Genomic DNA, 26898 nt, shown 5'->3' with positions numbered 1-26898 from the left:
CAGGAGAGTCTGAGAATCTTCCCTCTCTCTGCTACTGAACAATTCCCTTGTCTTTGTTCCCTTGCCTTTGTGGTCTTCTCATAGGACACCAGGACCTTGAGCACAGGATAACAGGGAACAAATGAATGAGTTATTAGCCCGGTTCCAGTTTCTGTACCTCCATACAGAAACCCGGGCATTTGAAACCCAGGTCTCTGTTTCACCCTCTTGGTCCCTCGGATTCTCTCATTGCAAAACCGGTGTTGCCTGCTGCTGCCTTGTCCTGATCTTCATCATCCCCACCATTGCCACCTTCTAATCAGAGTCACTACCCACTACAAACATGTGCAGAGAGCCCAGTGCCTAATGGGCCCCTGAAGAGACAAGGAGTCATCACCGCATCTCTGCCTCTGGCCTGCCTTGTAATGGAGTTAATAATGCAGCATATGCTCAGGAAAGAAGAGAGGGAGAAAGAGACTGGGGAAGAAGGAAGGAAGGAAGGAAGGAAGGAAGGAAGGAAGAGAGGGAGGGAGGGAGGGAGGAAAGGAGGAAGGGAGGGAGGGAGTGAGGAAGGGAGGAAGGGAGGGAGGGAGGGAGGAAGGGAGGGAGGGAGGAAGGAAGGAAGGAAAGGAGGGAGGAAGGGAGTCATACTAGTCTTGGGGGCTTTGTTAATTCAACATAATCTTCAGGTTCATTGTCAGTGTGGAATTGGAAGGTTTTAAGTGATACAAGGGTTGCTATAAAGGTGGAGAGTAGGAGGTGGGGTCATGAGTGCTCAGTCTGAAGTATTTTTTTCATTATCTAGAGCCCAAAATGGATTAACACCACTGGGTCAGCTGCCAGACTGCCTGGGTTTGAAGCCTCGCTGTGCAACGTAGCTGTGTGACCTTGGGCAAGTCAGTAACTTCCTTATGCTTCAGTTTATCCATCAGTAAGATGAAAGTGATGATACCTCCCTATGTTGGAAAGACTCGGTCTTTCCTCTTTGTACATTTCCTTTACTCTTACACTATTCCCACACTCACAACACTTCTGCCACGGTCACCAAATGTGTGGGGGGTTTGTCCACACCGAACAAATCTGTGACAAGAGCTGGGTCCACTCAGTTCTGACACTGTGTACCTGGAAATAGAGCCACAGCCCACAGGTCAAGGGCACAGAGCCATGAGACTGCCCCTCCTCCTCCCCAGCTCAGATGTCAATTGCAAGTTGTAGGTCCCCGGGCTACTCAAAACTTCTGTCGGAGTTGCCTGCAAATCAGAGGTTCCCCTGACCTCCACCCCCATGGATTTATCTGCTAGAGAAGCTCCCAGAACTCAGGAAAACACTTACCATTACCAATTATGAAAGGATATGGTAAAGAATACAGACAGATGAAAAGACCCACAGGGTAGGTCCTGAGCTTCTGTTCCCGGGGACTTGGGGTGCATCACCCTCCCGGGACGTGGCTAGGTTTCCAACCTGGAAGCTCTCCAGTCTTCCTATGACTGGGCTTTCACAGAGGCTGCCTCACGTTGGCATGATTAATTATTCAGTCCCCTTTCAGTCCGTCTATCCTCTCTGGGGAAGTTGGGTGGGGAGCTGAAAATTCCAAGCTTCTAATCATGGTTTGGTCTTTCTGGTGAGCAGGCACCCGCCCATCCAGGAGCCTACCCAGAGTCACCTCACTAGAACAAAAGATGCTGCTCGTGTTCTTTTCACTTGGGAACTTACAAGGGTTTGGGGAGTCCTGTGTCGGGCACACAGTAAGCCTTATATAAGTGCTAGCTCCTCTTCTAAGTATATGAGAGAAAAGTGCTTACATGAAAAACTTCAGTCATGTTCTCTTGGCATTGAATTTTGATCTCCCAAAATATATATCCAGGTATCAAGCCCCACCTCAGAGAAAGAAAGAAATTAAGAGCAGTAATAGGTGCTTTCTTCTTAAGGGGCTGCATCCTCTCTTGTGTAATTTATATCCTGGAACATTACATGATTCGTATCTTCCTGGTCCCATTGCCACACAGTTTGGATATTCCCAGAAGCTGAAAGTGAGCATTTGGGAACTGATCTCATGCAATTCTCGTCCTGGCCTTTTAATTTTTTTCCCCCTGAAGTCCAAGTTTACATAGCTATTTGAAGACAAAATTCTGCCCCAAATTTCTGACCATGTCAATCATCTGATCAAGCAGTTCTTTCTGCTATAAACCAAATGGCTTTTGTGTTTTCAATAATAAGATCAGAAAATAGTGATAAATTCCCCCTTCGTTCCATATAGTACTTATAATAAGAATATCTGAATAAGTCTATTATCTGATATTTAACTATTAAAAATAGAATTACCCCATATCCCCCTCCCACCCCACCCCCACCTCATTGCATGGTTGGCAAGGAATATTTCCTGCCCGACATTAGAAAATAGCATTTTCTTTTTTTTTTTTTTTTTATTTTTTTTCAATGTTTATTTATTTTTGGGACAGAGAGAGACAGAGCATGAACGGGGAAGGGGCAGAGAGAGAGGGAGACACAGAATCGGAAGCAGGCTCCAGGCTCCGAGCCATCAGCCCAGAGCCTGACGCGGGGCTCGAACTCACGGACCGCGAGATCGTGACCTGGCTGAAGTCGGACACTTAACAGACTGCGCCACCCAGGCGCCCCAGAAAATAGCATTTTCTAATAGCACCCATACGGGTGGTATGAGGGAAATGTTAAGGGTGAGAAGAATGTTCTAGATCTTGATTATGGTGATGGTTACACAACCATATGTAACCATAACCTGAGGACACCGGATAAGGTACGTTCAGGCAGGTTTTACACAGTGACCTTTCCCCAGCTCATACAGGTGCAGCTTTCTCCCCATACAGATAAACTCAATTCCAAGGGAGTTTGCAAAGGTCAACAAATGAATTGGGGGGTGCTTATTATAATAGGAATAGGTTACTAGAAATATAGGACAATTTTTTCTCACTGAAGTTTGTGTTTTTCAATGCAATCAAATCAGTGGAAGGAATTTTGACTGGAAGTCTAGGGAGACTCAGGGATGTAGTCTTTTCACACGTGCCCTCGATGCTCTCAACAGAGGATCACGGCTTCTAGAACAAGGTCAGATCTGCAGAAGGTCCCTCGGATGGTTAATGGCTTGCAGCTCCATAAAATAGGCATGACCTGGAGATTTTTCTGATGAATGCAGTCTAGAAGTGACCTTTTTTTTTTTTTTTTTCTGACAAGCTTTCTCTATCGCAAACCACAGCTTGGCTGGAAAATCTCTGTAGTGGCATTCTCCAGAGAGAAGTCTTGGCCTCATACTCCGACAAGCTGCTTAAACCCAGTCCCTAATTCACTCAGGCAACACCATGGCTGTTGAGCACTTGAAATACGACTACTGTGCAAACTGAAATGTGCTATAAATATGCTGGCTTTGGAAGACTTTGTAGGAAAAAAAAAAAGAATGTAAAAGATCTCATTATATCGATTATACGTGGAGATGATCCTATTTGGAATATATTAGGTTAAAGTAAATCTATTTCTAAATTTAATTTCACCTGTTTCTTCTTTTTTATTTTTCAACTGGATATTCGAGAATTTTAAATTGCACTCATGTCTCGTATTGTATCACGTTGGACAATGCTTGTCTCTCTCACCCTGGCCAAGCTTCCGTGGACTCACTGCTTCTGTGTGTTTCAGTCACCATTCAGACCCTTCCCTCAGACCCTGGAGGTTGTACCTGTGGGGTATTAGCAGTGCCTGCTTGGGGATTTGGTTTGGGATTGCCTGACCCTCTCCACCCAATTCATTTTCCCACTCACAGCTCTGTATGTAAGTCTTAATGCCCTCCAGTTCCTTCCTGAGCCTACTTACTACTCCTTTTTTCCAGCATGTTCTTGGGCTTGGAAAACCCGCAGAGCAACTTCTGCTGAGTCCAAGTCTTAATACCACTTCCTTTTATCTTATTACTTTTTTAATGTTTATTTGTTTAAGAAAGAGAAAGTGTGTGTGTGTGTGTGTGTGTGTTTGTGTGTCCATAAGTGGGGGAGGGGCAGAGAGAGAGGGAGGGAGGATCCCAAGCAGGCTCCAGGCTCAGCACAGAGCCCAATGCCGGGCTCGATCTCATGACCGGACCAAGAGATCATGTCCTGAGCCGATACCAAGAGTTGGACATTCAACCAACTGAGCCACCCAGGCATCCCCACACCATTTCTTTTTTTTTTTAATTTTTTTTTTTTTTTAACGTTTATTTATTTTTGGGACAGAGAGAGACAGAGCATGAATGGGGGAGGGGCAGAGAGAGAGGGAGACACAGAATTGGAAACAGGCTCCAGGCTCTGAGCCATCAGCCCAGAGCCTGACGCGGGGCTCGAACTCACGGACCGCGAGATCGTGACCTGGCTGAAGTCGGACGCTTAACCGACTGCGCCACCCAGGCGCCCCACCATTTCTTTTTTAAAAATGGATGTAAAGTAAAGTACCTAATTGGAGTCTAGTTGAATAAACAAAATACAGTAGAATAGACTAGAATAAATAAAATAGAAAAAAAAATCCTTTTTTTTTGTTCTAATAAAAATTTTGTGGTATATTTTTCCTTTGATTAAATATACCATTTCATTTCCTCTCCACAAATAAGAATATGTGGGGTTTTGGGTTTTTTTTTTTTTCTCGTACACTTACCGTCTTACCAAATCCATTTTCTCCTGGAACAAAGTCCAAACCCTTTCCATGACCTGCTAGTTCCTTCACACCCTGGTGCCTGCTTGCCTCTCCAATCTCTTTCTAGACTACTCCGTTGTTCATCCAGCGCCCAACCTTTCCCCTTGTCTAAATGCCCCAAACCAAGCCTCCGCTCTGCTCTCCCGGAATATTCAACTCCACCCACCCTCCACTCTTCCCCACCTACTTAGAGTAGTTGAATACAGTGTAGTGAGTAAAGCAAGAGAAATCAAATTTTTTTCACAGTAAAACCAACAAAAATCGCATAGGTGTCACAAGATGGGATGAGGGACTTTCATGGCTATAGTCCTTAGTAAAAAAATGTATGCCCCGCACAAAAGGTCATCCCCACGGGAAGATCCAAAGCGATGGCGATGGCCCGCTGTCCTGGGAAGTTAGTTCTATCTGTAAACAAAGCAAAGATCTGAGAAAAGGAGCTAAGTGTGGAAACAGAAAAGGGGTTGGGAAGAGACGCATGCATGACATTACAGTGGTGTTCTGTGGTCGGTCCTCCAAAAGTATCTTATTTGGGGCGCCTGGGTGGCTCAGTCGGTTAAGCATCTGACTTCGGCTCAGGTCATGATCTCGCGGTCCGTGAGTTCGAGCCCCGCGTCGGGCTCTGTGTGGACCGCTCAGAGCCTGGAGCCTGTTTCAGATTCTGTGTCTCCCTCTCTCTCTGGCCCTCCCCTGTTCATGCTCTGTCTCTTGCTGTCTCAAAAATAAATAAACGTTAAAAAAAAATTTTTTTTTAAAAAGACAAAAGTATCTTATTTATTTACATATTTCACTTATTGAAGATGTGTGTCAGCCTCTGTAAGTATCTTATTTGTTTGCTAAAGAATTTGTGCACACAAGCTGATCCCTTTACCATTACCCTTCCTCCTGACCTCATCATGGCCATGGTTGTTTGACAGTCAGACTATAGCTCAAAAGGTCAACTCCTCCAGGAAGTCTTCTCTGATGCCCAGTCTATGGTAGCCAGTCTCTGCTACAGTACCCTCCTGGGGTTTTCTGTGCAACTCCTTGAGGTTAAAAAAAAAAAAAATTGCAAATACTGTCATTCCTCACATTAAAATATTCTTGAAATTACAAATATATTATTTAATAATCAAATAAGGCCATGTTAAGCTTAATTCACTTTTGTTAGCCCTATTAATAAGAGCCACTGAGGAGCACCTGGATGGCTCGGTCTATTGCGCATCTGACTTTGGCGTCCGACCCTCCTCAGGTCATGATCTCACAGCTCGTGAGTTTGAACCCCCACATCAGGCTCTGTGCTGACAGCTTGGAGCATGGAGCCTGCTTCAGATTCTGTGTCTTGTTCTCTCCCTGCCTCTCTCTCTCTCTCTCTCAAAATAAACAAACATTAAAAATTTTTTTAAATAAAAATCATAGCCATTGAGTTGAGGTAACATTACTCATTAAAGCACTAATAATATTTAAAATTAAATTAAAAATCTGTAACGCCATAAGTGGAGTCCCAATGGTGTAAAATGCAGGTCACATGATTGTCGGCATTATCATCAGCCGTGTTCCTTACGTAAATGCCACCCGTCTTTTGTGTCCTGTGATCCTGTGTTCAGATCCTGGCTTTGCCTTCTTGCAGCTGTGTGGTCTTGCGCCTTGGTCCCACATCTGTAAAAAGGGAGTCTTATTACCTACCTCTTAGAGCTGGTGTGTGCAAAAACCAAATGAGTGAAAACATGGAAGGCCCAGAATACAGACTGGCACATAGTAAATGCAGGATTAATGTTCTCTGTCTCTGTCACACCACTGAAAATTTGCACACCCCTTAGGGACCCTGTCTAGCTGTCCAAGATGTCAGGCAACTTCCACGGAGCTCCAGGGAACAATTGGGTTGGCTGCTTTCTCCATATATGGAAGAGACAGCTAATTGGCCATGGACCACTTCAAGGCAAGGGCTGGCCAGAAGCTTCCTCTTCCCTCCAGAGATGTTCTTCCCAGAACAAGGATCACACAGGATTACTCATTCCTCCTCCACCTAGGAAAATCGCCAGGCCAGAGACTCGATGCTTCTCATCGTTCCATCTCTCCTCTGGGAGAGAATGGACCCAAACAGCTCTGTGGTCAGCTTCTTGGTCATTCATCCTGGGACCTTCCTGAGACTGTCATTAAGCAGAAAGTAGGAAGCAGTCACTTTAACAAGATAAACACGGAGAGGCTGCGACACATCTCTTACTGCCTTGCTCTCCCTGATTGCTGGACCCTTGCCCATTTGCAGCAGTGACTTTATCACCTCAGCCACACGTGGCAGTTGAGAGAAAAACGTTATTAACTATGTCACGCTGATGTTCCCTAAAAAGGAATCACGCACATCCACAAACACACCGATGCACAGACACACGGACACCACCGCTGCTTAAAGCCTAAGATATTTATGATCTTAATTTTGGTGCACAGTGGGATAGAGCTGTGCAGATTTTAGGATAACCGAGTTGAGTCCTCTCTACTCAGATCAAAAGGTGGTAGGGGCAGCATTGCAAAAATTAACAGAGGCAATTCAGGAGACATCTATACTTCCGTTTCTTTCCTAAATTATGGGATCATGATTAAGGGCAAGTTGGTCTTGAGCAAACTTCATCGCCCACATTGGAAATGCCTCCTTCCCATTTGCAAAGTGTAAATATTCATCTGGCTAAATGATGTGTTAAATTACTTTTGCTCCAAATGTACTGAGAATCCCTCTCGGGTATAAATGAAAAGCAAATCTGGCCCATCACAACGGACAAGAATCGACTCAAATCAATGGCCGGCTTGCTAATTGTACACCCTGCCTCGGAGTTCTGGTCCCGTTGCTGGTTTTCATTCTTTAGGAGCGCTATGTGAGGACTCAGAAAGGGAGGTCCGCAGGGTGAACCCTTTTCAAGCACCGTTTGTCTGGCAGGATGATGCGCAAAGCAACTGAAACAGAGCTCTCCAGTGTTCATGGCTCACGTTCGAATTTATGACAGATACTGTCTTAGAAGGAAGTTGCAGCAAGTAATCTAACACCCCTTGATCTTGAGCTAGGGGAATAGTAACAGTGTCGAGCACTCGCTGCTTGCATGGCCAGAGTTCCAGAAGTATTTGTCGATGGGCTGGCTGGAAATAAACCACTGCCCAGGGACAGACACCCGCAAGTGTCAGAGCCGCCGGGGGCACTGCCGCTGTCGTACAATGGCCTTTATTGCTGTAAAAGTCTAAATGGAGGGGCGCCTGGGTGGCTCAGTTGGTTAAGCGTCCGACTTCAGCTCAGGTCACGATCTCGCAGCTCGTGAGTTCGAGCCCCGCGTCGGGCTCTGGGCTGATGGCTCAGAGCCTGGAGCCTGTTTCCGATTCTGTGTCTCCCTCTCTCTCTGCCCCTCCCCCGTTCATGCTCTATCTCTCTCTGTCTCAAAAATAAATAAAAACGTTAAAAAAAAAAGTCTAAATGGAAACTCCTCCATTAATATTAATTCCCAGTCAACATTCTAAAGGAATGAGCATCTGTACTGATTACAGATTCCTAGCTGTGTGTTAATTGTTAATTTTTTTTTTTTTTTTTTTAGATTTAAGGCAGTTGGGGAAAAATTAGCTTCCCATTTTTCTGTTTAACCAAAATCAGTTTAATGTTTATCTGGAATTTCATTTTTATGCCTCACCTGTTCAGGGCCAAATTAAGAAAATAAAAATACATTCAGGATGACACTTGGCTTGAAGGTAGAGAGCTAGATCAGAAAACAGTTTCTCAGCTAATGATCTCACTTCCAACTTTACCGAAAAAATTTAAAGAATCAAAAGAAAACTTCTGCCGCCTCCGACAGCCCATAGCTACCCACATACCCACATCCCTCTTGTTAATGATGAATACTCGACATCGAGAAGACATTGCGACTTGTATTTAACATGATCACTGATGTAGATTAAACCTACCGTCTTGTCCGTCTTCTGTGTTTCATCTGTCTGCTTTTGGATCTCTTGCTGGGGTTTTAGCTGTAATGCTCTGCAGGTAGTTACTGAATGGCTTCTTTTGGCTTCATAGTATCTTCTTCGACATATTTATCGGTCTATCTTCTAGTAGATTTCCTGGATTGGATAAGAACTTTCATCTCTACCCTGCTCCCAGGCTCCACACTATCGTTGCCATAATTTTACTTCTGCTTACGTGTTTAACACCATACTGCATTGTTGTTATTTTTTTCTTTAAACAAGAAATTTAAATAACAAAGAAGTCTTTATACTGGCGGAGTTCCCACTTCCAGCATTCTTGTGTCCTGTGTAGAACTTCAAAGCCATGCCTTAGACGATCTGTACGACTAAATTCAAAATGGATCGCAGACCTAAATGCAAAACCTAACACTGTACAACTTCTAGAAGAAACATAAGAGAAAAACTTGATGACCTTGGTTAGAGAAAGACTCCTCATGTAGGACTGAAGCCATGAGCCATACAAGAAAAAAAAACTGGACTTCATCCAAATTAAGAACTTCTGTTCTTTGAAAGACGCTATTAATAAAATGAAAAACGAAGTCACAGTCTGGGGAGAAAGCGTTTGCAAATCTCCTACCTGAATGTAGAACACATAACACGTGATATAATATATATAATCTATAAACACTATAGATTATAAATGTTTATAATTATACATACATAATATTTAAGACATAGAAATAGAAATAGAAATTATATATAAAATATATAAAGGTCAATATAAATGATAAATTTATAAAGATCACTATAAATAAAATTATATATAAGATGCATAAACATATATAAAATTTGAATGTAGAACATGTAAAAACTGGAATACACTCTAATACAAAAACAAACCTAATAAAACAAATTGGCCTAAGATTTGAACAGTCACGAAAAGAGATATATGGATAGCAAATGAGTACATTAACAAATGCTGGGCATCACCAGTCATTAAGGATACACAAATTAAAACCACACTATATCCAAACTAGACATGTCACTACTTACAAAATGGACTGGCCCTATCCAGTGTTGGCAAAGATCTGTAGAGCAGCTGGAAAATCCTCGTTCCCTGCTGGTGAGAATGTAAAGAGGTTCAGCCATACCGGAAAACGGTTTGGCAGTTTCTTACCAAGTTAAAACATCCGCCTACCCTAGGATCCAGCTATCCAACGTCTAGGTATTTTCCCTAAGACAAATGAAAACATATACCCATACAAAGATTTTCACCTGAATGTTTATCACAGCTGTATTTGCAATCGGCAAAAACCAGAAGCAGCTCAAACACCTGTCGACCAAGGATGGGTAAAGAAACGTGCATATGCATATACTGGACAGCCGCTCAACAGTTAGAAACCAGGGACTGTTGATACAGGAAACAACATGAAGATTCGCAAAATAGTTACGCTGAGCGGAAAAACGACAGACAAAAGTGTATATCCTAAATGATGCCATTTATATGAAAGTTTAGAAATGCAAACATCCGCAGTGACAGAAACCACGTCGGGGCTGCCTGGGGACAGAGAGCGGTTTGGGGAAAGGCGGGAAGAAGCCGATAGCAAAAGAGCACAAGAAAACCTTCCCGGGTAATAGCTTGTTCGTTATCTTGACTATGACAATGGTTTCCTCTGTCAAAAGTTGTCAATTTGTGCCTTTTAAACAGATACGGTTTATGGCATCAATTATACCTCAATAAAGTTGTTAAATTAGGCGTAGCTCTGTGCTTTTCTGCAGCTTACGTGCAAACGGGTACAATAAAAGATAAGTCGATTTTATTAAGCTGAACCATGCGCAATTGCCAGTTTTATAGGCAAAACCAAAACATATTGTCAATTTCGTATGATTCTACCTAACGTCCATAGAGGCTACCGTAGAAATTGGCAAGCGCTATGAGTAAATGAAAAGAAAACCAGGGTAACGCAATCAGAATTTCCAGGGATGCGTGGGTGGCTCAGTCAGTTAAGCGCCCGACTTTGGCTCAGGGCATGATCTGGTGGTTTGTGAGTTCGAGCCTCGCATCTGGGTCTCTGCTGTCAGCTCAGTGCCCACGTCCGATCCTCTGTCCCCCTCTCTCTGTGCCTGTCCCTGGCTCTTGCGCTTTCTTTCAAAAATAAATAGACATTAAAAAAAAGGAATTTACAGGCAGAGGCACAGTTTACAAATTTTAAAGAGGGTGTAGTGTGGCCAGAGCAGATCTTGTTGAGACGGTGATGCGGAGCAAATTCAAAGGAGTGAGGGAATCCAGTCCATGTGGATCTGTGGGGGACGGGGACAGAGGGCCTTCCAGGCAGAGGGAAGGGTGGGGTTAAGGCCCTAAGGCTCCAGCGTGCCTCACCTATTTAAGGAACAGGAGGAAGTCCCGTGGGGCCATAAGCTGAAAATAATTTTGTTTAAAAAAGACATTGGGGAGCTCACAGAAGCTAAGGCAGGAAAAGAGCCTTTGAAAAGGCAGAGAAGGGAGCAAGGAGAAACAGCAGGAGCCACAGACAAGGTCAGGACGGAGTGGTGGCTGCACCTCACCCGGCGGGCTTCCCTCCCTGCCCTGCGCTGGGCGTGGTGGTGCCCACGCCCCTGTGACCACCTTCAGGGACAACGCTGCTCTGCTCCAGACTCCTCCATTATTAGCTCCAGATTCACTATCCCAGGGGGAAGGTCTGTTCTACCAAGCCTGGGACGTGTCCCCAGTCCCCCATGCCAGGAAAGGGAGACACAAGCATCTCAAATGTTCAGCTCTTGCAGCAGGAAGCAGGCTCTGCCTTGGCTCTCCACTTCTGCTCTCTTGAGGTTAGTTCCCTGCGCAGGAGAAAGGGGAGAAAAGGCGGCCCAGGAACAAGAATAACCAATACCTACTTCACCCTCTGGAGCGGAGACCCAGGAGAAAGAAGTGGCCTTGAATTTACCCACCCACGCGCCATCCACAACACCCATCGGTGACGGTTTCGTGGTAGAGGGAAAAGCAAGACAGATATTCATAGACCCCCCACGGGAAGCAACAGAAAATAAGATGCAAATTCTCTGATAGAATATAAATGCACAGTAGCTACCACTGGATCTGCAGCGTTGAATCAGCCATGATGTGCCGTTCGCAGGAATTCCAACAGCCTCTTTCTTGTTGACAGGAAAGGGTAGGGCTGCATCTCCTAGCCAAGGAAAGCCTGACCCCCCCACAGCCCCCTGTGCCGGGCAGCCCTTCTCTGTGAGCATCAGGGTGAGGAAGGTCAATCTGCCAGACTGCCAGCTTCTCGGAGTCAGGAGGTGTGAGTTGGATGGAGAAAGGCAAACCATGGGAGTGACTTTCAAATATAAAACTTCACTGTTAGCCTTGAATCCAAGGTGCTCTTATGCTCCAAGAGGGGAGGGAAGAGGGGAAGAGAGTGGCAGGGCAGGGGAGTGGGGGACGGGGAAGTGTAGGGGGGAACCTCCATACCAGGGTTAAGTATAGAGTCTGGGCCAGCTTGGTAGACTCGGGGCTCCGTGCTCAGAAGTAGACCTCTGAGCCTGGCTTGTGACACTCTACAGTCACTGCTTTGAGATGCTTAATAACCTTATCTTTGTTATTGGATACTATAGTGGAGTCCGACAGGAACGTGCCCAAGGAACGTCCCTTGGACGTTCCCAGGAACAGGTGTTGGTGCTGTCTCCCTGCTGCCCTTGACCTTGGGGCACCTGAACTTAGGCTGATACCCGGCACCAGAGGGTCAGGGTTGGGCATGCAGCCGGGGGGGGGGGGGTTCCTAGGAGGTCAGCAGTCACCCTTCAGGTATCCCGGACCTGAGGGATCTCAACAGTAACTAGCAAATAAACACCATGGCCAGTGGAGAGGGACAACAGTAAAAAGGAAAATGCTCTTTTTCTGACTTTTGAAGCAGGACCCCCACATTTCCACTTTGCAGGGGGCCAGACAAGTTGCATGTCTAGCTCTGTTTAGAGCTGGTAGGAAAGCACAGGACAGGAGAGTCAGGTAAATGGAGAGGCAGCAGCAGGAGAGAGGGCTGCGGTGCGGGCAGGTGGGGCTCCAGCCCCCAGACGGTTGTGCAATGGTTCACAGCTTGCTTTTGGCATCCAGGGTGTGGAAGCCCTTTCCTCTTCCCACCCTCGGCTATGCATTAATTAAACAAAACATCAAGAAGTAATTACAGTGTGCCACATACTGGGTTGGTACTGGAGCTCCTTTACATGGGGTGGTGAGGGTCAGTGTCTCTTAAAAAGTGATATGTGATCTGAATGCAAAGTAGTGTCTGATTTGAGGCCAAGCCTGAAAGATCTGGGGGTGGGGGTGGAGTATTTATTGCAGACAGAAGAAACAAAGCCAGCAGGGGAGACAAAGCTTACCAAACAGTGGCGCAACAGGGACGTGTGGGCAGACAGAGTTTCACGAAGTAATGCCCGTGACCCATGATATTTATCTAAAGAAATGCTTCCCCTCTTTTACCTTAAAGTGGGAACAATTTAATCTACTAAATCCCAGGCTTCATCAACCCCCGATGGTTATTTTCATTTACTTTGCCCACCAGAGAGGACTGGTGGGATGTTGGACACCAGCTGTGACCCCTATTAACTACCGTGAGTTGAGATCAAGTGCCTCTTTGTTACCTCCAGCTTTCCCTAAAATACCATTTAGAATAAATGTGTGCATTCAACAAATCTTGCTTAAGCACCTCTTATGTTCAAAGTCTGTAGGAGAAATATCGAGGCATAAAACCTCCAGGTTCTTTGAAATCTAGCAGTAGGCAAAAAGCACTTAACCTTGAGAATTTGGTGAATACTACAAGAGATCAAAATCAGTGTCTGACTTGTGAGGCTAGCTGGAATAGAATCCCTCTTATTTAAGATTCAGTGGTGGGAGATTGTGGGAGCTGATCAAGAATTTGCGTATGTCAAAGAACCAGTTAATATCATACTAAAAAAAAAAATCTTCAACACTCAGTATCTTGTGTATCACGAATGTTCTAAATTCCTCCTTCATTTAGAAGCTTATCTAAACATGATTTAATAATTAGATTCTAAGTATGTTCATTTATCTTACCAAATTTCTCCATGAATCAGTTTGCAAAAAGACAGACAAAAACAGAAGTCTGAGAGACATTTAGCATTTTTTAAGTTCCCAGTGCTCAGGAACAATGCAATTTAAGGCTCTCAAGGTGACTAACTCACAATCCTTATGTTGTTACACTATGTTTGAAGATTCCTAGGATTTAGACCTCAAAGTACTTTGTAAAATACCTTACCCCATCCTTACGTTCAGAAATAATACAATCAAGGTCCTAAGAGTCAACTGCTTAGGTAAAGCTTTCTCTTTCATTGTCCATCTAAGGTTGGCTTCTCAGAATACACGTTGGCGTATAATAAATCAGATAGACTTGTAAGTAGTTCTGTTATCCAACCTGGCAATAAACTGAGAGATACAGGAATAGAAATGAAAATAGCACATCCCCAGGAGAGTTTCTATGAGCAGGACCCCGCTTATACTAGGAACCTGTGATAGGCCAGCAAAATAATGGATCCCGAAGATGTCCACATTCCAATTCCCAGGACCTGTGGATATCTCAGGTTATATCCAAAAGAGAATTATGGTCATGGGTGGAATTAAGGATCCTGGAGTATCTGAGTGGGGACTGCATCTAGTGAGGTTGGCCAGGTAAGTCTTCCCTGAGAAAGACATGTTTGAGCTAAGATCTCAAGGTAAATAGGAGTTAATGAGGCCACAAAAGCCAGGAGAAATCATCCAGGTGGAATAATAGCATAGGCAGAAGTCCTGAGGCCCACATAGCTTGGAGGGTGTGAGGGGTTGAAGAAGAGTGTGGCTGGAAGGGAGAAATGAAGGGAAACTGGTATAAAGCAAGGGTAGAGAGGCCAGCAGACAGACGACTGGGCAGAGTCCTGAAAACCAGATGAGCAAAACCCACCCTCATCCTGAAAACAATGGCAAGCCATGGAATGAATGGCTCGGCTCAAGTGGAAGTTAGAGACTATTTTCAGGATACAAATGAACTTGGATAAAATGCATCGTTCGAGGAACGATGCAGAATAACCCAATAATGTGCTCAAACATGTTGTTTTGGAAGGAATGCTCTTAAATCTTGAATTGTGCATAAATGCAACCTAACAATAAGTATTGCTCTCTGTAGAAGACTATGTGTTATAAAAATTCGCCTTTTTTACAAATTGAAAACTTCGTAGCATTTTGGTTAACTGGGTATATTTTCAGGAGAGCTGAAAACAAGCTGGTCTGAATAGAATTTTAATGAAGTGTTTCCATCGGTATCATTGGGAGCGTGTGACAGACAGGCTCTACCATTCATTCTCCAAGCTCCGAGAGGACTGGGATCCAGTGTTGCTCAGAGATTCCGATATGCTTTATGCACTATTTTCTGAACAGCTGATGTGATCACAGGACATCTATGGCAACCATTCCCCTGGGCCCAAACTGTTTTTCTAACCAGACACACACAAACACACGCACGCGCGCACACACACACACACACACACACAGCAAACAAAACGAGTTTATCAAATCACACATGTACATCCCAAGAATGGACTTTGTCAAAAACAATAAAATCACATGAAATTGACACCATCCTAGGAAATCTAGTCTATTTACTGTCTGTTTCTATGACAACCAACAAATAGGCCATGGCCCTGATTCTCCAATATAATGAATTTCTTCCGTGTTGGGATGATTTAGTGTTTGTAAACATCCCAAAGAACTTGGTGAAATCTCTTTAAAATATAAAGCACATAAATGAAAAAATATATATATATATACATTAAATACATGCACACTCTCTATCTAAATCTAAAGTGATTTTCCTTCCATTTGCTCTCACTTCATCCTTGCAGTTCTGTGTTTTAGCAGAAAATTAGAGGGCAGATTGCCCACGTAGTGGAGCTTTTCTTTCTCAAAGCTCCCATGTTTGTTAGCTACTTTTGCAGAAACTCAAAGATTATTCTTGTGCCTGAGTTAGTTCAGCTGAATCATTATTTGGGCCTGGATACATTTTTGCACAGTGAGCTTCACCTAAAATGTGAAAAAGATCAGAATACCTATATAGGAAGTATTCTTAACCCTGGCTGCATATTAACATATTTCAAAATTCCTTACACCCAGGCCAATCCCTAGGAATGCTCATTTAATTGTCTGATATTTATTAAGAATACTTATTATTCGTTATTAATCACTCAGTGGGAGAAATAAATGAAAGCTATAGGAAAATACCTAAGCTTGTCAATTTAAAGATTAATGTTTTTAATTAATCTTGTTCTTTAACTCAGGAGTGTAATATAATTTAAGGCCCCAGGCTATGAGTTTATTTCCTGGAAGTTACAAGTAGAAAGTTATCAACTACTGGGAATAAGAACAAAAGAATGATTTATAGTTTTGTAGAATTTTAAGATATTTAACTTTTTAAGTCTATTTTATTTTGAGAGAGAGAGAGAAAGCGTGTGTGCGTGAACAAGGGGCAGAGAGAGAGAGAGAGAGAGGGAAGAGAGGGAATCCCTAACAGGCTCCCTGCTCAGCATGGAGCCCAATGAGGGGCTCAATCCCAGGACCATAAGATCATGACCTGAGCTGAAGTCAAGAGTCAGACACCCAATTGACTGAGTCACACATGCGCCCTCGTATTTAGTTTTAAATAAGGTATGTTTAGCTCCTTTATTTTACAGAAAACAACTAAGGCTCAGATAGATTCATTGACTTGTAAAGAGAGTTGTTGATGAAGCCTGAGCTAGAACCCAGTTCATCAGGCCTTCGTGTCTTACCTGTCTTGACTTGACAGTGATCTAGAGATATAGGGGACACTTCCTCATGAATATTGACTACCTGACTATTCTTTGGTTGATTTGCAAGCATTGCAGGATGTGGAGGGATCTTTGAGCCGAAAATCACCCTGACAGCTTTGCAAATGCCACATTCACATAATAAGCAGCAAATTTTGATTTTATCAGAGGATAAAACTTGGACATCTCATCGAGTATTATTTAGGTTATTATAAAGCTCACCGGAAATTTTCAACCAGCAAAAAGTTTATTTTCATTTAATGGATACTTGTATTCCCCATGAACTTGTTGAACTAAGAACTAAGTAGACACATCATTAGTTATCGCTCATTGGACACACCATTGGCTTTTTGCTTCGCATCCAAACTTATTTAAATAAAACAGCTCATTTTAACAAGTAATAAGATTCCCGAAAGAATGTAACTTCGTGTCACTTGATTACCCAAAGCACTGCTAGGAAACTTTGAAGCCCAAACGTGAACCAAATGGTTCATTCTGTATCTCTTTGGATATTCATAACTATGTAACCTTCAATGTAAAGACCTAGCAAATCTTCACTGAACCTTTGATCATTCCAAAGACCAATGGAGTCATGGGGCAAAGACAGTTTTGCTTGCCACTGAAGAACTCATTTGTGTCCAGAGAAGTCTGAGCTGCCGAAACTTAGGGCCAAAGATTCCTGAACGTTTCTCAATTTAGTAACTGAAAGAAAAAAAAAAGTGTGTGTGCTGGGGAAAGATTGAATTTTAGATCACGGGGAGCAGAAATGAGGAAGTATAAAGAAAAAGATTGTAGGGATTGATTTTTGTTTTGTTTTGTTTTGTTTTGTTTTCTTCCGGGAATTTTGATTTATTGAAATGGCAAAAGGAACTTCTGCAATTTAAGAAAGACATTACTGAAAACCCAATGACCTCAGCATGGTTATTTCTCACGGAGAAATCTTTTCAATATGCTAAAGTCTGATTCCTTTGCCTCACGCCTAAAGATAGCATGATACAGGAAAACAGCTTTTCACTTGTCCTGTGCGTGTATTTACACAAGAATGTTTATATACATAATATTCTTTCTTCCTCAGCTGAAAGCATGCACTGAGACCCTGTTCCCCGGGTCCTCAGCTTCCTGTGTACATCAGAGAGGTCGGATTCAGACTAAGCAAAGAAAATTAAACATTCCTTAGCCTAAGAAGTCACAGTCCAGCTAAGATAAATTCCTAATCTGGAACAAGTGCGCCAGCATTTGAGAAACGCTAAACTTTCTAAATGAAGTTGCATTAGTGACCCTGTGTGGTCAAGTGCAGACTCCTTAGTAAGGTGTCAAAGCGTTTAGCGATCTGGTCCTGCCCACTGGTCCAGCCTGATCCCAGGCCACTGGGATTCCGCACCTACTCTGCCCACCGTTGCTTTCAGAGGTCCAGTCTCAGGGTGGCTCCAAGCCCTAGGCTCTCCACTTCTGTTCTCATCTACAGAGAACAATGGCTTCTCCCCATCTGATTTGCAAACTTCCGCTCAACCTTCTGGCTGAAATCAGAGATTGCTTCTTCTGAATTTTCCCCGAATCTTTCCCTATTGTCTTCCTGCTTCTTTTTCAGACGCTTCCCTCCGCCATCCTTGCACCTGTTCCCATTAAAGCCCTCGTTCCCCCAGCCCCCACCACAGTGCTTGGCTGGAAACCACACCAACAAATCGGAATCATGAGTAACAGTTTAGAAATGTGACTCCTCTAAAGTCTAGCCGCCATATCAAGAATCTGGGCATCATCATATGAGTTTAGAGCTCTTGGGAGGTAGGGGAAAAGTACAGTAAAAGTGATCGAGAGGGCTGGGATGGGGTGAGGGACAGATTAGAGTTTTAATGGGGGGGATGCAGTGGTATCATTGAGAAGGTGGCTTGAGCAGAGATTTGGAGGAGGTGGAGGAATTAAGGAAGAGCATGTCGTGGAATATCTCAGCATCTGGGTGCCTGCCCCAGAGCGAGTGGGGTAAATAGAGTGAGAGTGAGGTCAGGCCAGGGGGGCCCCCCGCATGGCTCTCGTCTAAGGGAAATGGCAATCGACGAACAGTTTTGAGCAGGCGAATGAGACATCTGCTTTAGGGATGTCTAAAGGAACATCCCTAGGATGTTCCCTAGGAACATTAGGGATCGCTGCCGCTGCTGGGTTAGAATAAATGCAAGGGCCAGGGCAGAGGCTCAGAGGCAGGGTAGGAGGCTGTTCTGATAACCCACCTGAGAGCAGGTGCAGCCACAGAGGATGAGCAGAGAAGAGCAGGAGTCTGGGAAATCATGGCTCCAGAAAGATTAAAAACAGTCTTGGAAATAGATCTGGGAGTGTCCACGCACAGACGTCCTTGGGGCATCGTCTTGAGAAATTTCCTAGCTCTAACTTCGATGTCTGGAAACTCTGATGTGTGGCAAGTATATTAGGAACACGAAAGCATCTCTTTTTTTCCCGTCAACTTCCTTCTCTGTAATTATCTTTTGATGTTTATATGTGTACAATTTGACAGGGATGTGCCATCGAACTACAGTAATGAAGGTTTAAGACAACAACAAAAAAAGACTATTCCCACCTCACGGGCCTGCAGGAATTGATTAAAGCACGGCATCATGAAATGTGTTCACATTTCCTACCCCACACTCGCTGTAAAGCCCACATTCCAAAAACGCATAAAGGAATATGTGTGCTTAGCAATAGAGGGGCATAAAGTCTCCATACACACAATGACCTGCATGAATCTCAAACGCGTTATGTTAAGTGAACGAAGACAAATTCAAAAGGCTACATACTGCATGATTCTACCGCAGTTTTGGAAAAGCCCAAACCATAGGGACAGAAAACTGATGAGTGGCTGTCTGGACATGGGAGAAGGGGTTAGCTATAAAGGACTGGGAGAATTTGATGGGTGGTGACAGAAGGGTTCTGTACCTTAGTTGTGGTTGTGGCTACATGACTGCCCATTGGTCAAACTCAAAACCGTATGCTGAAAAGAGTGAGTTTACTGTATGTGAATTATACCTCAACTTGAGAACCTTTTTTTAGAGAATATACAAGGGACTAGGGCACCTGGGTGGCTCAGTCGTTTGAGCGTCCGACTTCAGCTCAGGTCACAATCTCATGGTTCGAGGGTTCGAGTCCAGCATTGGGATCTGTGCTGGGAGCTCAGAGCTTGGAGCCTGCTTTGGATTCTGTGTCTTCCTCTCTCTGTCTGCCCCTCCCCAGCTTACGCTCTCTCTCTTTCTCTCTCTGTCAAAAATAAATAAATAAACTCTAAGAATGATACATGGGACTAGTGTCAAATCTCAGCCAAATTTAAATTTGAAACTTACTTGCAGATGTCTAAAGGAATTTCTGTTGTTCTAAGAAGATACAAATTTGAAAAATACAAATCCTATAGGATGGGATTCCAGGTCACATGGCCTGGAAAATGACTGCGGGACTATCACTTATTTGGTCTTTCCCTTGTAAAAGATGACCCAAAAAGGTCTCAGCTCATCTGAATGGGTTGCAGTGGTATTAAAAAGCAAGTTGAGGGGCGCCTGAGTGGCGCAGTCGGTTGAGCGTCCGACTTCAGCCAGGTCACGATCTCGCGGTCCGTGAGTTCGAGCCCCGCGTCGGGCTCTGGGCTGATGGCTCAGAGCCTGGAGCCTGTTTCCGATTCTGTGTCTCCCTCTCTCTCTGCCCCTCCCCCGTTCATGCTCTGTCTCTCTCTGTCCCAAAAATAAATAAAAACGTTGAAAAAAAAATTTTTTTAAATAAATAAAAAAAAAAAAAAAAGCAAGTTGAGAGGCACCTGGGTGGCTCAGTTGGTTGTGTCCGACTCTTGATCTGAAATCAGGTCTTGATCTCATGGTTAGAGTTCAAGTCCTGCGATGCACTCCACGGTGGGCATGAAGCCTACTTAAAAAAAAAAAAAAAAAAAACAGAAAAGAGAAGTTGAAAATCCCCTTGTGTGAGATATTTCTTCCAACTGCTAATTTGCTTTGGCAAAGCCACAGGATCCCTGGGCTTTTTGGCCTGTGAGTAAATAGTGTCTCTGCAAGAGATTCTAGAGTTCTAAGGCTTGGACTGTCATTTACTATATCCTCAAGACAGTGGCACATACCAGGCAGCATGTGTGTCCCGGGGAAAGCCTGCCTAGATGAAATGACAGGACATGGAATAGCAAAGAACACATGAAAATTAGCGGCTGACAGGACTTTGCAGCTAGGAGATCAGTGTGGGGTTGAATAATTATCGGGAGCTTCCAGGGGAGCCAGGAACGGAGCTGAATCTCAAAGTTTGTGCATAGACCATGAAAGAGTGCATTTCTGGCAGCAGGAATGATCAGTGTCTAAATAGGGTCTAAAGGAGGGAAGAGGAGAAAATACCCTTCATCTCAGAAATAAGGTAGTGTCCTTACAGCTAAGGAGTAAATCTGGGGTTTAATGGGTCTGGCACACCCTGAAGCCTGAGGCTTGCCTTGCCTACAGTCGGGAGGGTTCAGCTGCCAAACCTAACTCCAGCCAAGTTCACACCCACCCCACCCCCTCCCCGAGCTTACATAGCCAGGGGTCTCCACAGAGTTGGTTGACAAAGTATGACTGATGCCCCATTATTTCAAGGCACAGGTTAGAGGTTTTTGATTGAACAGGGGGAGGAAGCCTTCAATAATGTATCTGCCCAGCACATAATGTGTCCATGGCACTCTGTGAGGTGGGCTGGAATAAACGGCCTTCCTTAGGTTCTCTGAGGCTCGCCAAACACAAATGTCAATTTTCACGGTAGAAATCCACATTCAGGTCAAGATAAAGAAAACCATAAGACATTCAAACTCCTTTCTACCCTTTAGTGCAAGAGGAACTTTCATATTTAACTTTATTTTTTTTTTATTTTTAAAATTTTTTTATTAAGTTCATTTATTTATGAGAGATAGAGACAGCATGCATGGGGGAGGAGCAGAGAGAGAGGGAGACACAGAATCCAAATGAGGCTCCAGGCTCTGACCCGTCAGCACAGAGCCCAACACGGGGCTCGAACTCACAAACCATGAGATCATGACCTGAGCCGAAGTTGTACGCTCAACCAACTGAGCCACCCAGGCGCCCCATCATATTTAACTTTAGTGTGTTGTCAGATGAAAGATTATTACTTTTTTATTTTTTATATTTTTAGATGTTTATTTTATTTTTGAGAGAGAGAGAGAGAGAGAGAGAGAGAGAGATGTGTGAGTGGGGGAGAGGCAGAGAAAAAGAGAGAGAGAGAATCCTAAGCAGGCTCTGCACCAGCAGCACGGAGCCCAACAAAGGGCTCAGACTCAGAACCGTGAGATCATGACCTGAGCTAAAATCAAGAGTCGGATGCTTAACCGACTGAGCCACCCAGGCGCCCCAAATTTTAATTTTTTTAAAACAAAAAATTTTTAACGTTTTATTTATTTTTGAGACAGAGAGAGACAGAGCATGAACGGGGGAGGTGCAGAGAGAGAGGGAGACACAGAATCGGAAGCAGGCTCCAGGCTCTGAGCCGTCAGCCCAGAGCCCGACGCGGGGCTCGAACTCACGGACCGCGAGATCGTGACCTGAGCTGAAGTCGGCCGCTTAACCGACTGAGCCACCCAGGCGCCCCAATTTTAATTTTTTTTAAATGAAGATCTGAAATTTGCTGTTACTGACCTACACATGTTCAAGACCGTTCTGAGATCTATGTCCTAAAACAAAAGATAAAGGTCCTTAAAAAAGGAGAAGAAAGGAGAAGGAGAAGAAGGGGAAGAGGAAGGGGGAGGGTAAGGAGAAGGGGAAGGAGGAGGAGGAGGAGAAGTAGAGGAGGAGAAGTACTTGGCAAATTAGGAAAAAAAAGTTAAGGATCAAAGAGAAAAATCTATTCCTGAAAAATATCACTTTCCACCCCAGAATCATGGGGAGTGGTCTGCTTCAACAACAGCAACAACAACAACAACAACGACAACAAGCTAATGTGTGCCAAAAGAAAGAATCTGTTTGGTTGGTCAAGGGCAAAGTGTTAAGTGTGAATTAAAACATTGGTTGTCATCAAATGACATTATCGGCTCCTGGAAGACTTTATTGTGGCATCAGCAGGGATCGACTGAATCTTGGCTCTGTCCCTAGTTCGCTGTATGACCATGGATAGATTACCTCTCTGCATATCAATGTCCTTACCCCAGAGTCGAGGTGGTAATCATGCTTGCCTCCAGAGCTGTCATTAACAGTAAATGAAAGGATGTGGAACTGTCCAGCTGAGCGCCTGGCACATAATCAGTACCAGTAAATCAGTGCTGTCTCCGTGACGGTGTGAACATTTAATTTAGGAAAAGAAGGTAAGGATGAAATTATGCAGTTAATATGGACTCTTTAATCTAATCCATTGACATGTGGAATTGATCAACAGACCACTCATCCAGGAAGGGACCAAGCAGGGCAAATAAGCCAGGGTTTGGAGGTCAGACAAGTCTAAACGCTGTCCTGATCCTTTGCCTGATGTTGGGCAAGCCGCTGAAACCCCTTTACTTCTGGGCTCCTCTTCTGTAAGATGGGGCTAACACGGGATGCTGTGAGGTTTACATAAAAGAAAGAATAGAACTGCTCGGGACAGGGCTGAGGCCAGCTAAGCCCTGGTTTATGGAAGGTGTTATTCTTTAACTTTATGGAAACGCACAGGGAAAGTAAATGTTCATTTCTGGACAAATTTGGTTTTTTACAAGTTCGATAAATTGGCAAAAGACCAAGGTGCCTATTCTTGGGCTTTTGGTAGAACAATTTTATCAGCTCTGCAAAATAACCTCTGAAAAGTTTTCTAGATCACCGGAGCCTAGCCAGTAAGTCCAGGATTGGTTGTCATCTTTGCAGAGAATTCCTTGCAGGTGAGTGGGAAATGTGACGCCCCGGAGATAAAGTAAGCAACCTCTCCCCGCTTCCTCTTCATCAGAAGATTGATGGACATCAAATGAGTGATATGTGGGTAAAAGAAGCTATGAATCCTCCTGTGTAACTGACAGGGAAAGGCGTTGATGGTAGGTATGGATCTTACATCTCCATGAAGACATAAAAGGACATTTTCAGTCAACTCGCTTCTTCAAACTGATGCAAAAACTCAGGCCAACCATGCAAACTGAGCGAAAAATGTACACATTATATAGCACTGTCAAATCTTCCCTTAATTATTCTAGGAGAAAGATATCAAGGCAACTTCTCAAAGAAAAACAGAGAAGCATTGAGATCTTCATCAGTCACACAAAATTATTCAGGTGTATTTCATCCGCAATGAAACTAGACATAGACATTTCATACGTTTCACAGCTTTTGAAACAGTATGTTTTTCATTTATTTTATTTTGAGAGAGATAGAATCTTTTTTTTTTCAATATATGAAATTTATTGTCAAATTGGTTTCCATACAACACCCAGTGCTCATCCCAAAAGGTGCCCTCCTCAATACCCATCACCCACCCTCCCCTCCCTCCCACCCCCCATCAACCCTCAGTTTGTTCTCAGTTTTTAAGAGTCTCTTATGCTTTGATTCGAGAGAGAGAGAATCTTAAGCAGGCTCCAAGTCTAACACAAACCCCGATGTGGGGCTCGATCTCACAAACCTTGAGATCATGACCTGAGCTGAAATCCAGAGTCAGACACTTCACCTACTGAGCCACCCAGGGGCCCTGAAACTGTATTTTTGGAGTGAGGTTCTTGAGAGGGTTGGGTAGGTATCACCAGGCTCTCTACAACAATTCTTTTCCATTGGCTATCTATAATTGTTCCCGTGAACTTTCTTCTGAAAGGAACCCAAACATGGAAATTATTTAAAAGACAGAAGAAGAGACCATCGTTAACAATCTGCCAAAAAAATATACAGACTAAGTCTGTGGCTTCGCATTCAGTCAGGACCACTTTCGAAAGTTTTTTTAATCCAAGAAGTGGCTGCATTTTGGCATACAGCAATCACTGCTGTAGGTTTTGAAGCAGCATTTACGGATGTCAATTTTTTCCCTTTTTTAAAAGATGGTGTGTTTTATGTAATCTGTGTACCCAACATGGGGCTCGAACTCACAACCTCGACATCAAGAGTTGCATGTTCTACTGACTGAGCCAGCCAGGCACCCTAGCTTTCACAGATTTTAATACAAAAGATGATAAAACGTGGACACGTAGAGTTTTAAAACCATGTGGGAAAAGACGTGCTCAACTGTGAACTTTTGCCAGTTCTACGCTAAACCATTCGAGGTTCCCAAGACTGGAGATCCATGCTCCTTAGTTTTCTAAGGAGAAGCCCACACCCCGCATGCCTGGAAAAGTAGGAAAAGTAGACTCTTCAGCCTAATTTTTCTTTTTTTATTCCTTAAATGTTCACTTATTTATTTGGAGGGAGAGAGAGAGCAGAGGAGGATGGGTAGAGAGAGGTAGAGAGAAAATCGTGAGCAGGCTCCAAGGTACAAGCAAGGAGCCTGACATGGGGCTCAAACCCACAAACCATGAGCTCATGATCTGAGCCGAAGGTGGACACTCAAGTGACTGAGCCATCCAGGCGGCCCTAGCCTAATTCTCCTAATCTACTGCTAGTTTCCGAGCCCTTTCAGAAGACGATACCCACTTTTTCTTTTCTGTTCTTTCTCCGTTTCCCTAGTCCTTCTCTTTCCCCATTAGCTTACCTGAAGAGCTCTGTTGTCTCTATTACACTGCACAACCTCCATAAAATTACCCACCAGACTTTTCAGGAAATAGGTTGAATACGTTTTGGAGTTAATTTGGAGGGTTTCACAGACTCTGGGGGAAAGAAAAGCACGCACACAATTTTAATTTCCATTCCGCTGATTACAGACCCCAAATGGAGAAGCACAATGAACTCGTGCTGGAAGAGATACTAGATTTTAAACCGTTCATACAGTTTCCAACAGGTTTATACTGGCCACGTTATCAGTTCTAGCCAACATTTTACATTTCCAAAGAGAATGAGTTGTAAATGTAATCCCAGCTTCCTCCATGTGTCATTGGGGTTTTTCAAGCGATTTCACGCAAATTGTGATCATTAATAATAAAGATTGTAAAAGTGTTTTGTATCATTGTGAATTAAACATCACACGAAGAATGAAAAATTAAAGGAACAAATTTGGTATTTGTATGATCAATATGAGTTCAATAACAGATATATAAGCTATCACACACACACACACACACACACACACACACACATATATTACTGAACAGATTGTACTCATACAATTTATGATCTCTGACCTTACAGAGATAATGGCAGCGTTTTCTCTAAATGCCCTGCACCCTGCCAGTCCCCGTTAGCTCTTGTTCGGACTTTGTGACATTGTTAACTTCCTACTCCTCATAAAATGGAGGCCCCTCCCTCTGCAATACTCTCAAATTGCTACAAATGCCTATTTGCTGCTTGCTTTTTAGATTTCTTCATCACTAATTAAATGAACTAATTCCTGTAAATTGCACAAAGTGGGGCTTGACCCAGAGTAAAAATTCAATAAATATTTCCTCTTACTATTATCATCATTGTTACTGGTAAGACTCTTTTGCCTCCCTCACTTAAGATTTTGTAGAAGTGTGGGGCGCCTGGGTGGCTCAGTTGGTTAAGCGTCTGACTTTGGCCCAGGTCATGATCTCACAGTTCGAGTTCCAGCCCCGTGTTGGGCTCTCTGCTGTCAACACAGAGCCAGCTTTGGATCCTCTGTGCCCTTCTGTCTCTGCCCCTCCCTCGCTTGTGCTCTCTGTCTCAAAAGTAAACATTAAAAACAAACCAAAAAAAGATTTTATAGAAGTGTGATTTTTAAAAATTTGGATTATGCTATAGTGAAGGCTCGAGTTTTCATGCCTTAGCCTCTTTTAATACTTTATTTCCATTAAGAGAAACATGAAAAGAAAACATATCTGTTATTATTTTATGCATTCAGTCCCACTGTTTGGAAATTATGGGAAAATATTATGACCTAATGGTCTAATTCTAGGTAAATTATAATTGCATTTATGTGTATGTACGTTAATTTTATGTTAACAGTGTGTAGAAAAACATCTGGAAAAAGTGTAGATACCAGATTGTTAACAACGGCTATCTCCAGGGCTGGGATTAGAGTAGAACTATCTTTGCTTTTTAAGCAATATAGTTCTATAAAAATGTTAATGTTTCAGTAGTTTATACATTTTTATAATCATAATAACCATACACATTTTCAAAAATACTTGATTCTCTTTCCAATTGGTCAATATAATTGGTCAATATATTGGTCAATATATTGGTCAATATAATTCATATTCCCTTTAGACACCAACACTACTGTGTTTGTGTATGTGTACATGTGTGTATACACACATATGTACAAATAGTGAAGAGCTCAATCCCATGTAATAATGGTGCAGAGATGATTGGGAAGAATTAAAAGTGCTTTCCATCTTGTCCAGAGGGCCCTTGACACCACCTTAACCCTGTTGGCCACTGAGGCTTGCTCCCCATCTACTTCCCTGAGACTCCCCCCCTGCCCCGGCCTGGCCTAGAACAC

Source organism: Prionailurus viverrinus, chromosome C1 (genome assembly GCF_022837055.1).
Source record: "Prionailurus viverrinus isolate Anna chromosome C1, UM_Priviv_1.0, whole genome shotgun sequence".
Taxonomy (NCBI): Eukaryota; Metazoa; Chordata; class Mammalia; order Carnivora; family Felidae; genus Prionailurus; species Prionailurus viverrinus.
This window is presented reverse-complemented; position numbering follows the sequence as displayed.